Here is a 17,500-nt window from a genome sequence, read left to right as displayed (position 1 = left end):
CAACACTGACAGCATTGCGATTTTAAAGGAAAAACATTTTTGATCATGTTGATTGGGATGTTGAATAGTTAAGGGATTTTTCCCTTACATCGAGCGTGCAGAATTTTTAGCGTGTATGTCAACCTATGAACTCCAATCAACCAAGCATGGACGGAGACGCTTGATCGTTGATAGGCCACTTAACGCCGTGGAAGCTAATGTACACATTCTTTCAAGCCTTTGACGTTACGTGGCCTTGTTGTTTACAATTTGGATTTGAAAAATTTTATCAGCTTTCCATGGATCACAATGGTTAATGATTAACTCGTTGGATTAAGAAGTTAGAGCAATGTTATAGTTTTCGGATCAGTCAATCGCATATTTCTATCATAGTAGCCATGGATTTTACAGCTATCATCGATTTGAATGCAGTTAAATCGTAGTAGGCGTGGTGGGGGTAAAGTAGACATGGTGCAGTTTTATAGCTTTGATTAGTTTTCAACAAGTCTTAACGGTTTGAGATCATTCGCGACTACCACGGCGACTACGATGTTGAAAGAGATTCCAACTCTTTGTCGCATTAATGAAAAACCTTGTAAGGAACTGTCAGAATGTGCGTAAAAAAACAAAAACATATTTTCCTCTCGTTTTTTTCTCACGAAAACCTTCACTCACATTCTGCAACTTCGTAGTCGCGAATGCATAAACGTGAATCATTATATTTCTGCTGATATTGCACTTTCAAATCAAATAAACCACTTCGATTTTCATTTCATTAAAAATAACGTGAAAAATTGAGAGAGTTTTGTCGCAAGTTATTTCAAAATTATTACAAGCTCGGAGTCTAGGTATATTTAGAATCACAGCCATTCCATAAAAAATCGATATCCAGCTTTTTACGCTACGATGAGGGGTGATTCATGTTTGAAAGGTCTTGACGACAGCCCTTGCAGTATCACAGTAGCTGAAAATTTCAGTTCACTGCTCTCGAATTGTCAAAAGTTTTCACATAGCAACGTTACCATTGTAACCGTTTTTATTGTTGTAAGAAATGCAACAGTTCTTGGGTTTTGAGTGTTATTTGGAATCTTTAATGCATTTTTTTTCTTTGCAGGAAGGAAATAACTCAATCTAACGGTTCAGTAACGTCAGAGGATCTTGGGACATTGGGGATTGATCATTGGCGAAACTACGAATTTTTGCCAGGGGGTGCCTTTCAAACAAATATTCATTAGTTCATCCATTCATCATTCATCACCCCATATTTCATAGTAATGCATTCCAATTCTAGGGGGTGCCTGGCACCCCCGGCACCCCCAGTAGTTTCGCCTATGGGATTGATATTGAAAACCGATCAATTCTACCTCTTATCACAGTGGAAAACCCTTTCAAGTGTTTGCGTCACTGAGATCCATGATAGCACCCCAGACATTTTTTATCTTTTATTCCAAAATCTAATTTCATTAGTCAATTAGATGTGGCGAATGTGCCAGAGGTCATTTCTGACCCCCTCCCCACCCCCTCTTTCCCTTGTACGCGTTTGTTCATACCATCATGTTTCCGAAATTAGTCAAGAACCTATGTCAGAACCACAACCGCCGGATCATTAAGTTCATAGATGAGTCCTTATGTGAAGTTGGGTGGTTAAACGGGAGGAGCTAGTTCGTGACCATTTTTATAATTTCCATCAGGGAGCACTTGAAGGGCTCCCATAGAAATCCAACTAAGATCAAAATTGATAACCATTATTTTGTCAAAAATATTGAAAGAAATCCGTAAAGTGAATGGCTTGCATAAATACTGCTTTCGATTTTATGGGTTGAAAATCCGAAAATGATGAACTCCATAACAGGCTCCGGAACTGATGCAGGAAATGTTTTAAAATATTTACAACCATTATACCAGTTGCTCAATGTTCACTCGTGATTATTTGTTACACCTAGCTAGATGGAACACGATCACAGCCTAAAAAGAAATAATTTTATAATTCCATTTAATAAATATATTCAAATAAATAAATAGTTTTGCGAAAGTTCAAAGCGAAAATTTTTGACAGCTTGTGGTGAGCAATGAACTGAAATTTCTGGCTGCTTTGATGCTGTATGGGCTGTCGGCAAGATCTGTCAAAAATGAATCACCCCTCATCGTAGCGTAAAAAGCTAGATAGTTGTACTACATATGAATGTCGTGATATTTCATGGGTTTGTTATTCAATATAGTAGACCCACGGCATAAAAATCACAAGGCACGCTAGCATCCTATGTAAACATCTATTTTGGATGTAAACATGTGACGTCGTTCTTATCGTCTTTCACGTTGATCAAATTGGTGTGGAACGATTTGAATTACGTCAACAAACACACTTAGAATAAATTACAGTATTCGGTGAAAAAATCACCGAAACTGCTCTATAAACAAACAAACTACAGTATTACCAACATTAAGTCTACAGCGAAATCGATGAAGTTACAGGAGAAAATCGGTTAATTTTAAGAAATCACCGAAGAATCGGTAAAATCAGACAAATATACAGGAGATCTGTGAATATTTTACCGAACAGACCGGTGATGGAACTATTTTACCGTACTACTGTAAAATGCGTTTAACAGCCATACCCACAGCTTTGAGCATCAGCTCTATTAGAATTTGCGCATCATCCCCAAGCAAGACTCTCTTGTACAGTGGTAGCATTTGTGGTTCCAGGTCGTGTGTTCAATCCCATGATCGACATTTTTATGAAAACAGAGGTTTTTTGTGCTCACATAAAATCGCCGTAAATTGTGAAAACTACCGTATGATCGGTAATATTTACGGATCATTTGTGAAATTTACCGTACGTTCAGTGATATTGACAGTTCATTTGTAAAAAACAAACCGAACGTTCTACGATTTTTACGGTAAATTTAAACGTTCCGGTAATTTTGACAGATGCATTTTCCTGAGATTCACAGTACGTTCGGTGATTTGTAATTCGTATTTTTTTTCTATGTGTGAATAGCTGTCAGATTTCGGGAATATATCACTTTTTGAACACCGTGATTAGACCCATATTCTTTTATGTCGTCATTAGAGTTTAAAATAGGGTAGTCTAAAAATTGAAAATTTTCAATACTTAAAATTGAAAAAAAAAATATAACTTCAAACCGGAAAAATACGTTGAAAGAGCATAAGGTGCACGTGTAATTAATTTGTAAACTTATTAGTTTTTTTCATGTTTTCATGGTTTTAAACCTGTTTTTATATTTTTACTAAAATTAAAAAAAAAAAAACAAAAGAAATGGCGTAACATATCAAAAGTTCAGAGGTCTGGGACCATTTGGGCAGCGGGACGTGTTTTGGACATTTGCTGCTATAACTAAGTCAATTTCAATCCGATTGACTCGAATTTTTGATCATGGTTAGATACTGTTCTGGTAGCACTGCTAGGAATCCCACTTTCCATCCGTACTCGTCTCGCAGTTGTCAAGCTGAATGACTGGCATGATAGGTAGGGAATAACAAAGCGTGCATGTAGCGAAGCGAATGGAGTGATTATGAAAAGGAGAAGTTTGTTGATAAAACTGTGAATTCGATTGCATATTTATTTACACTATTGATTTATTCTTATGTCTATTATTAACAGTGCCTTAACCCTTTGGAGACGGCATTTTCACCTCTTTAGATGCAACCTCGCTAGTCTAGAACACGTTTGTGATGGTCGATTTTTTCGGCTGGGCACATACAACCCATCCGTCCCCAAAGGGTTAAATCTAAAGTTTATTCTTAAATGTACCATGCATTTATGATAAAATCTGTTACATAAAATCTAGTAAGTACGGTGATCGAAACTCTAAACGTAACCCAAACCCCCCACATGTAGAGCTCACATATATATGAACAAAAACTAAATTGAAAAAAATCAGGGTCGCCTAATTTTCCGGAAAACTTCAGTGGAAAACAAACATTTTCCACAAACACCACCTACTTTGAAAAATCATAACTCAAGAACGAAGTATCGTAGACACATTTTTTTTTTTGTGAAATCATTAGCAAATTTTCTCAGCTATTAAAAAAAAAACCAAATAAAAAATATGTTCCTCAGTTGAGGAAAATAGGTTGGAAAAGTCAGAAAAACTATTTAGGAAGTCCGGCAAAATTCTCCAAAAATATATTTTTGGAAGGGAAAGCTATATGTATGTTATGAAACTTTTGAGATTGTTTTTTTTATTCTTGAGTAATGACCAATTTTGTGGAAATTGCCCAGATTGGGTCAATAACGGCGCTGGCCACGTCCTTACGGTCTACCGGGGAAGGAAAGGAATGTTTGTTCGACAACCGTTGCTACTAGAGGTTGTATGTACTACTGGACCCTCCACAGTTGTCACGGGAAGGAGATTTGTTAGTAGGGAGGGATTGATCAATGCAACTGATCAAGGATTCACTTTGGTAAGCGATGCGATCCCTGCAATTGTACAGTATACACACAAATGTGTCACCTCACAATTTGGAAGAATGGTGAGACCACGAAAATTTTAAATGAAAAAGATTTTGTGTCACCTCGCAATTGGGAGGACTGGTGAACCAATGTGTATTGCTACTTGCCATGAAATCGATATATTGAAACAAAGCTTTGTGCCGACACCAACAGTGACGAACCGCACAAACTTAGGAAAAATACTGAAGCATAATTACGGATCATATCAGTGGCCACACTAAGGTACCGGACTGTACAAAAATACGGTTTATTTATTCAATTGATACAAAATGTATGACAAATTTGCCCGACACGTTAAGTGACGAAGTTTGCAGTTCTTGTTGAGTAAATATATGAAGGCTGATTTTAAACATCCATGCGTCTATTGGTTCCGTTTTCGAACGAGACAATAGCGAACGCGATCGATTATGCTTCGATATTCGCTCCTTCCAGGAGCGATACATGCACAGCAGAAAACAGCTTAATACTCTCAAATTATCAATTAATACTCACATATACGTTATTGTTGTTCATATGTAATTTTTAATTCACTAGGTGAGATTGGCGTGCTCTACTACATTCATCGTTTAAAAATTAATTTGTTATTCTACAAATACATTTTCGGTTTCAGGATAGTATTTGGAGTTCTTGCAAATGATTTCAAGCAAAAAAGCTGTATTTGATTTTTATTTACTACCCAGTGCATTTAACTATCTGGGGCAAGTGGGACCTATGAGAATAAACAAACACAGTTTTATAGGTTCATCTCGCCTTGTCTAGCCTAAGATAAAATTACCTCTATTTAGATGACGAAATTCTTGTTAAAAACGGTAAAACATTGATTAGAACAAAAAAAATCAAAAGCATGTATTTTTTATGTTTCTCTCTAAATATCTTCCATTATTTTTTTTTTATTAATGCTATATAATGAATTCTTCTGAGCATTCAGGAACCGTCCATAGGAAATTAGAATAAGAAAATGGCCTTTTCAAAATTTATAATTAAAAAAAACATTATTTAATGATCGTAAAATTATGTAAGGGAGAAGATGTTACCCCAGATTTACTATTGGCGAGATGTATCAACTTTATAATATAAAGACCAAGTTTCGAAATCTTTTGTCACTTCACATTACGGCGCTTTTTGTATAACAAAATCAATTTATTTTTCATGAGCTGCTACAGTTGATTCAAGAGTTCAATTTTTCAGTGATTTGCTATTTTATGTGTTACGTAATTTATGCACGATGCCATAAACCTGTTCTTTTTTTATCTCTAAACATAGCCATTCACGTAAGAGATTTATAATTTATGTTACCTTATTTGTTGCAACTTATATAAAGCCCTTTGAACAAAAACTCTGAATGGGTCACACTTGCCCCGTGAAACGCAGTAAATGAAGATCTGCTACACTTTTTATTATATGCATAATATAAGGAATGTAAAAAATTTGAAACAGTTTTAATGCACGTTAATAAGTACAAATATACCAACAACGTTTTTTGGGTCCATTGGATTTATTAATGAATTTGTGTTCTGAATTTTTCGGCATGACAAAACCAAATTAGAACTTTTTTGTACCTTACCTATTTTGAAGGCGCTTAATCGTTGAAACTCAATAATATTGTAGCTTATACAGTAGGCCTGTCCAGCTTTTCAAAAATGTTCTCTGATTCTCAAGTCCACCCCCATATTTTGATTCGACTATTTTTGAACTTCAAAAAATCGTAACTACACTAAAACATGTCAAAACTTAATTCTCCAAAAAGCTAGTTTTAGGTCACATTTGGCTTTCCCGAATTTTAATATTTTTTGCTCAACTCCTACAGCATTGGTGTCAAAGAAGCATATAGCCCAAAAACATGAGAGAATATGATGCCGTTTTAAAATATGAAATTTATTACGTATATTAGGGTGTTCCAGAACGAAATCTATCAAAAAATCAACTTTTTAAAGTTTTTCTGATCACAAATGTGATAATTACACATGTTTCCTTCAATTTTATTCGCACACGTTGTTCGGAGAAGTTGTAGCAAACAAGTATAGCTTTCAATTTCTACCGAAAGAATTAAGTTTTGACATGTTTTAGTGTAGTTATGATTTTTTGAAGTTCAAAAATAGTCGAAAAACACAAAATTGATTTGATGCACCTCTTAATTTTAATGGATTTGGCTGAAATTTTGACCAGTTACTTCTTCTAGGATGCCAATCAAAATATAGGGGTGGACTTGAGAATCAGAGAACATTTTTGAAAAGCTGGACAGGCCTATTATACAGTATTGTAGGACGGTGAAATCTAGTATTTTACTTACCTTACCGGTCTGACTAAGGCCTGAGTGTCCTCTGCTGTCTATCTTCAGTTCCGAATTCTGTGAGGGGGGCTGTAAATCGTCCTCCATTTGATCGATCCATCTAGCTATCTAGGTATCTGTATGTTTTCCTTAAATTCACTTTATCTGCATAAAAAACGCATACAATGTATTCATATTGTTTGAAGGTTCAAACCAACTAGGAAATCGATGTTTGGTGATGACGATGATTAAAATAAAAGATAAAATAAATAAAAATAAAATAATATGACAAATATCGTTTTGGTTTGCTAAAATCGATATTCCCTTTTACTTTCTAAGGATCTGTCAAGGAGCATATACTAGCTGTTAAATTGGGATGTATTTAATCTCTAGCGTGCCCAGATTTTCTCTTTTTTCTCAAACAGTTTACTGTTTATTAATCCTTTAATTAAAAACTATTTGGTTGTTTCCTTGTCCTTAATGATACTATGCTGTAATTGAATCCCGTAACTTTGAAAATAAACTATTTATCAAAGAGAATGAGCGAAAAAAATCAAAAGGCTGCCTACGCTAGTGATTTAGAATATTTAATTTAATTCATAATTTGAATTCTTGATGATTAAATTAATATTGAAAATACTATTTTGTAGTCTGTAATGCGAACACATTTACAGGCGTACCTCAATAGAACGTGCATCAAGATTAATTTAATTTGTTGATTATTTTAACTGGCTTTTTCAGTCTGGGGAAATTTAAAACGACTAATTTTGCATTGCCCGACATTTCGGCCTTGTGTATTTGGCCTTTTCAACGGTAAACGAAGAACGACTGACGGTTTTACCCTCCAAAAAGACCAAATACACACGGCCGAAAAGTCGGGCAATGCAAAACTAGTCGTTTCGAACAAGGGTGCGACCATTCATTTGCAAAGATTTACATTCATTTGCTATTATCTCAGTTCAGAAGCATGCTATCGAAAAACAATGTATGGATGAATTTAACCTTGTAGTTTTATCTGAAAGTTTGCCGAATAACATTGGGGTCGCAAACGTATACCAAAGTCGTGAGGGAGCTGTGAAGGCAACTCTCCACGCGGTGAATGTAAATATGTTATTCGGCAAACTTTCAGATAAAACTACAAGGTTAAATTCATCCATACATTGTTTTTCGATAGCATGCTTCTGAACTGAAATAATAGCAAATGAATGTAAATCTTTGCAAAGGAATGGTCGCACCCTTGGTTTCGAATTCCCCCAGACTGAGAAAGCCAGTAAAAATAATCAACAAATTTCCAGTGAAAATTAACGCCACGATCTACAAGATGGTTAATTTATTTTTTTATCTTCAAAATGTACTTAGAAGGATCATTAGTAGACGTATAGCAGAGACTCCTACACTATAAATTTGTGTTATGCAGACTCCTACAACACGGATTTTCATGAAACAGTTTTGAAATTCAGCGAAATAAATACGTGAACGTATACGTTTGATGTAAGTATTGTACTATTTTTCTATTTGCTTTACTTAGACATTTTCTGCCAGGTAACTGTGACTTTTGTTAGTCATCATATCTGGCATCATCTTTCTGGCGTTACATCCCAACTGAGACAGCTTTGTGTTCTATGGACATCTCCACAGTTATTCACTTAACGCTTTCTTTACCAATCGAACGATCTTCCAAAATAAAAAAAAAATGATGATGGCTCTATTTTGTGTGATAATAAAAAAACAAAGTTTTACGGCGAAGAATGCTCCCCAGAACATGAAACAAACACAACAAGTTGCTTATCCAAACCATTGATATCAGTTCACTAATTTGTCATTTATTTTTCGTTTTCTAACCATCATCTTTTTTTTTTTTTTATTTTGCGATAAGTATAAAGTATTTGATAATTCTCGACTACCATTCTTCCTTACTTACCTTACCGGTCAGGCTAAGGCCGGGGTGGCCTCTGCTGTACATAGTAGCCGTCTCCATTCCACTCGGTTCATGGCCGTTTGTCTCCAGTTCCGCACTCTGCGTAGGGTCCGCAGATCGTCCTCCACTTGGTCGACCCACCTAGCTCGCTGCGCTCCACGTCTTCTTGTTCCGGTCGGATGACTCTCGAGAACCATTTTAGTCGGGTTGCTATCCGACATCCTGATGACGTGACCCGCCCACCGTAGCCTCCCGATTTTCGCGGTATGGACGATGGTTGGTTCTCTCAGCAGCTGATGCAGCTCGTGGTTCATTCGCCTTCTCCAAGTCCTGTCTTCCATCTGCACTCCGCCGTAGATGGTACGCAACACCTTCCGTTCGAAAACTCCAAGGGCGCGTTGGTCCTCTGCACGTAGGGTCCATGTTTCGTGCCCATAGAGGACGACCGGTCTAATCAACGTTTTGTAGATGGTTAACTTCGTGTTACGGCGAACTTTATTCGATCGTAGAGTTCTACGGAGTCCAAAGTAGGCACGATTTCCTGCCACAATGCGCCTCTGAATTTCTCTGCTGGTGTCGTTGTCGTCGGTCACCAGTGAGCCCAAGTACACGAATTCTTCAACCGCCTCGATTTCATCACCGTCGATATGAATTCGGGGTGGCGAGCGCGGTGATTCCTCCCTGGAGCCCTTTGCCATCATGTACTTTGTCTTCGACACATTAATGACTAATCCGATTCGCTTGGCTTCACTCTTTAGTCGGATGTACGTTTCCGCCATCGTCTCAAATTTACGAGCAATAATATCAATATCATCGGCGAAACCAAGCAGCTGAACGGACTTCGTGAAAATCGTCCCACTCGTGTTTATCCCCGCTCTTCTTATTACACCCTCCAAAGCAATGTTGAACAGCAAGCACGAAAGACCATCACCTTGCCGTAACCCTCTGCGAGATTCGAGGGGACTCGAGAGTGTCCCTAATACTCGAACTACGCACATCACTCGATCCATCGTCGCCTTGATCAACCGTATCAGTTTATCCGGGAATCCGTATTCGTGCATAATCTGCCATAGCTGTTCTCGATCGATTGTATTATACGCCGATTTGAAATCGATGAACAAGTGATGTGTGGGCACGTTCGCGGCATTTCTGCAACACCTGGCGGATGGCGAACATCTGGTCCGTTGTAGCGCGTTCATCCATAAATCCAGCCTGATATTGCCCCACGAAATCTCTTGCAATCGGTAATAGACGGCGGCATAAAATTTGAGAGAGTATCTTGTAGGCAGCGCTCAGTAGTGTGATCGCGCGGTAGTTCCCGCAATCCAACTTGTCGCCCTTTTTGTAGATGGGACACACAATACCTTCCATCTATTCCTCCGGTAATACTTCCTCCTCCCAAATCTTGGTAATGACCCAGTGTAGTGCTCTCACCAGTGCTTCATTTTTTCATTTATTTAGTTAACATCAAATTCATGATAATACTGAATCAACAATTTGCCGCCATAATACTCGATTTGCAGCTGCAGCTCTCCAACGTCGGTCACGCCCAACACTCGCCAGATCACGCTCCACCTGGTCCGCCCATCGTGCTCTCTGCGCTCCACGCCTTCTTGTACCAACCGGATGGTTAGCAAACACCAACTTTGCAGGGTTGTTGTCCGGCATTCTTGCAACATGCCCTGCCCACCGTATCCTTCCGGCTTTGGCTACCTTCTGGATGCTGGGTTCGCCATAAAGTGCAGCGAGCTCGTGGTTCATCCTTCTCCGCCACACACCGTTCTCCTGCACGCCGCCGAAGATCGTCCTTAGCACCCGTCGCTCGAAAACTCCGAGTGCTTGCATGTCCTCCTCGAGCATCGTCCACGTCTCGTGCCCGTAGAGAACCACCGGTCTTATTAACGTCTTGTACATGGTACATTTGATGCGGGGGTGAATCTTTTTTGACCGCAGTTTCTTCTGGAGCCCATAATAGGCACGACTTCCACTGATGATGCGCCTTCGTATTTCACGGCTCACGTTATTGTCAGCCGTTAGCAAGGAACCGAGGTAGACGAATTCTTCTACCACCTCGAAAGTATCCCCGTCTATCGTAACATTGCTGCCAAGGCTTGTCCTGTCTCGCTCAGTCCCACCTACCAGCATGTACTTTGTCTTAGCCGCATTCACCACCAGTCCGACCTTTGCTGCTTCACGTTTCAGGCGGGTGTACTGTTCTGCCACCGTTCCAAATGTCCTAGCAATAATATCCATGTCATCTGCAAAACATACAAATTGGCTGGATTTCGTGAAGATCGTACCCCGGCTGTTGAGCCCGGCTCGTCGCATAACACCTTCCAGGGCGATGTTGAATAGTAGGCAGGAAAGTCCATCACCTTGTCGTAGTCCCCGTCGAGATTCAAATGAACTGGATAGTTCACCCGAAATCCTTACGCTGTTCTGCACACCGTCCATCGTTGCTCTTATCAGTCTAGTCAGCTTCCCGGGAAAGCTGTTCTCGTCCATAATTTTCCCTCACCAGTGCTTCTCCACCGTATTTTAGAAGCTCGCTTGGTAGTTGATCTGCTCCAGCGGCTTTGTTTTTTTCAACCGGCCAACCTCCTCCTCAATCTCTTGAAGGTCAGGGGCCGGAAGTCTTTCGTCCTGTGCACATACTCCTAGATCTGTTACCACGCCCCCTTCGGTACTTGCAACGTCGCCATTGAGGTGCTCATCGTAATACTGCCGCCACCTCTCGACCACTTCACGCTCGCTCGTGAGAATATTCCCGTGATTATCTCGGCACATGTCGGCTTGTGGCACAAAGCCTCTGCGCGATCGGTTCAGCTTCTCGTAGAACTGTCGTGTGTCCTTAGCGCGGTACAGCTCTTCCATCGCTTCGCGATCTCGTTCTTCCTGCTGGCGCTTCTTCATCCGGAAGACTGAGTTCTGCCTGTTCCGCGCCTGTTTGTAACGTGCCTCATTCGCTCTCGTACGGTGTTGCAGCATTCTCGCCCATGCTGCATTCTTCTCGTTTATCAACTGTTCACATTCGCCGTCGTACCAGTCGTTTCTGTGATTCGGAGTCGCGAAGCCTAATGCTGTAGCCGAGGTACTACCTATGGCGGATCGGATGTCCCTCCAGCCATCTTCAAGTGTAGCTGCGCCAAGCTGCTCTTCCGTTGGTAGGGCCACTGCTAACTGCTGCGCGTAGTCTTGAGCCACTTCTACGTTACGCAGCTGCTCGATGTTGAGTCGCGGCGTTCGACTTCGACGCGTGGTGATAACTGTCGAAAGTTTTGAGCACATGCATACAGCGACTAAGTAGTGATCCGAATCTATATTCGCACTGCGGTATGTGCGGACGTTGGTTATATCTGAGAAGAATTTACCGTCGATTAGAACGTGGTCGATTTGGTTTTCTGTTTGATGGTCGGGTGATCTCCAGGTGGCTTTGTGGATATCTTTGCGGGGGAAGAAGGTGCTTCGGACTACCATACCACGGGAGGCTGCAAAGTTTACGAATCGCTGGCCGTTATCATTCGATACGGCGTGCAGGCTGTTTCGCCCGATTACCGGTCTGTACATTTCCTCCCTTCCTACCTGCGCGTTCATGTCGCCGACAACGATTTTCACGTCAAGCGGCGAGCAAGCATCGTATGTTTGCTCTAACTGCGCGTAGAACGCTTCATGCTCGTCATCAGGTCTCCCTTCGTGTGGTCAGTGGACGTTGATAATGCTGTAGTTGAAGAAACGGCCCTTAACTCTCAACATGCACATCCTTGCGTTGATCGGTTGCCACCCGATCACACGTTGCCGCATCTCGCCCAACACTATAAATCCTGTTCCCAGTTCATTTGTGGTGCCACAGCTTTGGTAGAAGGTAGCCGCTCGATGCCCGCTTTTCCACACTTTCAGTCCAGTCCAACAAAGTTCCTGCAACGCCACGATGTCGAAGTTGCGGGGATGTAATTCGTCGTAGATTATCCTGTCACATCCTGCGAAACCTAGTGACTTGCAATTCCATGTTCCAAGTTTCCAATCGTAGTCCTTAATTCGTCGCGTGGGTCTTTGCCGATTGTATCGAGTCGTATTTTCTCCTATGTTATTCGCAATGGGGATTTTTACGGGTGGCTTATTGGGCCTACGCCAACACTCCTGTCTCGCCGGAGGGCCATCGTGTCAGTTCTGTTTAACGTCCCAACCAACACTGGGACGACCACGCTGATGGGGCTACCACCTTGGATCTAGCTGGGCGTGGTACAGCGTTTCTTACTCAGCCGCTGGATGCCAGAACAGACGCTGTTTGAGCCGCACCTCCTTGGTGAACAGACACTCGGATCGTACCTCCTCAATCTAGCTGAAGTCAGAAGGACAACAGTGCCCAGGCTGCACTACCAGCTAAGCACACAACTCTTAGCTGGCGGTCTTTGTCATCGCTTGACCCGTGGAAGCATGAGGTAGGAACTTGTGAGGACCAGAGCTATATTGGACGCTCTCCTTATCGACTCACCGTTTTGCAGCCCTACCATTCTTCCATTAGTTTGAAAATTTGAGCTACCCTGAGTACCATAGAGCACTGCACGGTTGATAGTTCGTGGGCTTGTTGTTCACGATTCGGGCCTACGAAAAAAAAAACTGTTGGGTGATTGAAATTGAAATAGGTAAATTGGGAGTAATATGAACAACCTAAGCGTTTGGCGTCGTTTTCAACAGAAATATGTCAAAACTCTTATTTTTTCATCATGTAATATAGATGGTATTATGTTCTAAGTATTCTAGAAGAAAAAAATGCTCAAAAATACACTTTTCATTAATTTGATTAAAAAAATGGAAGAAAACGGAAAGTAACGGAAAACAGTGAGGGTAAAATGAATAACCGATGGGGGTAAAATGGACACATATATAGTAGTTATTTATGCAGCAAGTTGCAAAATGATGATTTTTTCTGCACGAGTCATACGTCATTATGACGAGTGCTGAAAACATCGAATTTTGCAACGAGTTACATACATTTTTTGCAATTATGAAAAATCCTATTGAGTTAGAACATTTCTAGCTACGCTACCATGTTTCAAAGGATACCACGTGTGAGCACCTATGCTGCACTGAAGCCCGTGTTTCAATCAGGCAGGGTGTGCCACAGTTAGCTGTCGTAAATTTCCGGGCAGCCATTGGTAAGAGTTGTCACAAACCTTCGTGCAATAGTTTGAATTTCGTGGATGTCCGTAAACGAGACCAACTTCTTCTAGAGCCTTATGGACATAGTAGCAGCAGTAGAATTTGTCCACAGTGTAACGCTCCCTTAAAAATCCAGAACTTTCTACGGAGGCGTGACAAAAGTGTGTGCTAACAAAAATGCCGAAAAGTGCTACTTTTCAGTACTTTTAAGAGTGCCGAAAAGTAGTACTATTCGGCAGACTTATTTTAGTGTCGAAAAATAGGCTATTTCAGTTTATTGCTCGCGTGTGAAAAGTGAACTATTTTGCAACGTAATTGAAAAAAAGTTAGTTTAAACGTATAATTTCGATATACATATTCAACTGCATATATCAGCAGATTTAATGTAAATTGAATGTGCTACGCTATTAAAACATCTTATGTAATGTTTGGAATGTACTGAAATTATTATTCGAAAAAAAAAATACTAAAACAGGCGGATTTTCTAATAATAAACTTATTTAGTGGAAGTTAAATATATTGTATTAACTTCTTGATTCAGTTGTGTGCGATATGCGTGAGAGAATTTAGTATACCGAGTTTGAGCAAAATTTTGCAAAAATTACATGAAGTTTGAACATACTGTACGTTTTACCCCCACGCTTTGTTTGTTTTAAAGTTACTCCTAAAACCATAACCTATTTTTTTCTCCACTACATATTTTCATTTAGAAATAGATTGTTGGAATATGATATCGCACATGTAGAAATTCGCGAATAATATAAGAATTGGTCTTAATTACGATAAGCGCAGTCATTTTAAAATTTAAGTTAATTTTCAAGTCCAATATCAGAAGTATAATAACTTACGTTATTATACAGGGTGTTAGGTTCGTGAGTGCAAACATTTTAAGGTAAGATGGAGGACCTTAAATGGTGAAAGAAATTATTCTTCGCATATGGTCAAATCTCAACCGTTACGTAGTTATTGAACTATCCATGTTTTTGATTATTATTGCTATAACTGGCTATAACTTTAAAATGGCCAAACTTATCGCAGTTTTTTGACCCTTATTCGAAAGATTATTGAATTTTCTATCAAATGGCATCTTTGAATTGATTGGTTTAGTTAAATAACTAAGTTTTCTAGAGCAAAATAGCTAAAAATAGTGTATTTTTATTTGTTTTTGTCAATTATCTTTGAAACATGCGTAATAAATTAAAATTCTTTATGAGGCAAAGTTGTGGCCTCTGTTACACTCTACAATTCGTTCTTTAACACTAAACTTCTAGCTCTTATCGTTTTCTTGCAATTTTGATTTAAATGTGCGGCACAATGCGCAAAAATGTGCTTTCCATGACAGTTTCAAATTTATGATCTGAAATGCGATGTTAAAATCGAAATTGCAACAAAACGATAAGAGATAGAAGTTTGATGTCAAAGAACGAATTGTAGTGTGGAACAGGGGCCACAACTTTGTCTGAGAAAGAATTTAGAATTATTATGCATTTTTCAAAGTAAATTGACAAAAATAAATTAAAACACACTACTTTTGAGCTATTTGCTCTAGAAAACTTAGTTATTTAACTAAACCAATCGATTCAAAGATGCCATTTAATAGAAAATTCAATAATCTTTCGAATAAGGGTAAAAAAACTTCGATAAGTTTGACCATTTTCAAGTTATAGCCAGTTAAGGCAATAAGAGTCAAAAACATGGGAAGTTCAATAACTACGTAACGATTAAGATTTGACCATATGCGTAGAACAATTTTTTTCTCCATTTATGGTCCTCTAACACCATTTAAAAAGTTTGCACTCAGGAACCTAACACCCTGTATAACATAATGTGTTGCTTGGGACTGGTCTCGAAATATTACAGTTCAAAAAAAAAAAAATGTCTAAAAAATAGTGTTTTAAAATAACGGTTCGCGAAAGATTAATAAATCGAGCTTAAATTATAATAATGCACATATAATAGGTTAACATACAGTCAAAATTTGAAAAGTTATAGTTTGCTATACTTTTTTTCTGAGAGAAAAAAAAAGTTGCCTATCCAAAAAATTTTGGCCATCCCCTGTATATTCAACATTTCAAAAATAAGCATTAATTTGGCCCAAACCGAGCCAGCATTTACGTAAAGCCTTGGTTTCAAGTTGTTTGGAGCTTTAAATAGCACTAAAAAAACTTTGCTCTGATTGAATTTGATCAAATTGAAAATTTCTCATGCAACGTTGACCCATAAACATACTATTTTCACTCATGAAGAAAATATTTTTTATCTCAGTTTAAGGGGGATTAATGACATTAGTGGTTGTTACATCCAAAAGAAGGTCTCCAATATATCAACAGCTACAATTAAAATAAACCCTCAAAATTATTGTTTCAGGTCCACAAATGACTAGGTTTGATCGCAAAATTAAGCCTTTAATTTGCACCGCCTGTGAGTTGAAAGTGTGGATGCCATTCAATTCATACGATCCCGCATGTGGAAACATTGTCCAACCATCCACATAGGCACGACCACGTCCATACAAGATTGAGCACGACAAATGTCTCTCGTTGAAATTTTATTTCGCTTTCTGCTTCCATACAGTCGATGGTGTTGATCAAGCGAGAGTGTGTAGCTCAGCGTAGGTATACGAAATCACATGTTGAGCGTGATACTAATACTCGAACCTCGCCAACGTGGTTGTTGCTATGCGTACGTATACAGCAGAGCGCGGGAAGCAGTGTTGCCACATTTTTATCTGTACCGGATGCTCAAAAATCTTTTTTATCTGTACCAGACATTCGAAAAATCTGTACCCAAAATCTGTACCAAATTTGTACCACATTTGATTTAAAATCGCTTAAAATACACAAAAAAGAGCATAACATTCAGGCTATACTATGAAAAACACTTAATTTGAGTATACTGTTACCAATTTTTGAACTTTAAAAACAAAAATATCAATATTAAAAATGTTTTAAATTTTAATTTAATGGTTTTTTCTCAATTTCAAAAAATCTGTACCATTCCTGTACCTTTTGCTGAAAATCTGTAATCTGTACCGTACAGAATCTGTACCAAAAAGTTGAAAAAAATCTGTACTTTTACAGAATAATCTGTACCTGTGGCAACACTGGCGGGAAGGCATACGAAATAAGTTGTTGATAAACAAGTAAAACCACGTGCTTTAGAGCGAAATGATAAACGTATGAGAAATGATTACACTGACTGCTAGCAAATATAATGGAGACTGTGTTGCTGTGTTACTGTACAATCTTTGTTTCCAGTCCGTAATATTTACCAGGATAATTTATGGAGTATAATTTATTTAAAAAAATAAATTGTTGATGTTTTTAAATCTTTTGTCTTTCAACTTTGTCCACTTCTTCAAAATGTACTGACAGGCTATCGTTTTGATAAAAAAAATGCTATTACTGTAACTATTACATCCTTAATGTGATAGGGATTAATAATAGAAAAATAAACACTTATCAATGAGATTTTTCCCCTCGTATGATGTTACTCGATGATCTCTTAGGGTATCGCGCCACTTGGGTGGTGGCTTCTATATTCGTCTGTTTCCCACTATAACTCAGTCAATTTTGAACCAATTGACTTGAAATGTTGTACACGGATAGATACTATACCTATCTCACCACATTCCAAAAGTTGTGTCAATTGGTTCAAATTTGACTGAGTTATAGTGGAAAACAGACGCATATAGAAGCCA

At 38.9% G+C, this 17,500-nt stretch overlaps 1 protein-coding gene across 2 annotated transcripts in view; it reads left to right on the top strand.

Moving 5' to 3' along the window:
• Nucleotides 1-17,500, top strand: part of LOC109399373 (peroxidasin) — a 559,373-nt gene that overhangs the window by 345,820 nt on the left and 196,053 nt on the right. The window lies entirely within an intron of this gene.

The sequence above is a fragment of the Aedes albopictus genome, chromosome 2 (assembly GCF_035046485.1).
Source record: "Aedes albopictus strain Foshan chromosome 2, AalbF5, whole genome shotgun sequence".
NCBI classification, from domain to species: Eukaryota; Metazoa; Arthropoda; class Insecta; order Diptera; family Culicidae; genus Aedes; species Aedes albopictus.
The sequence above is the reverse complement of the archived record's forward strand: the minus strand, read 5'-3'. Positions and strand labels throughout refer to the sequence as shown.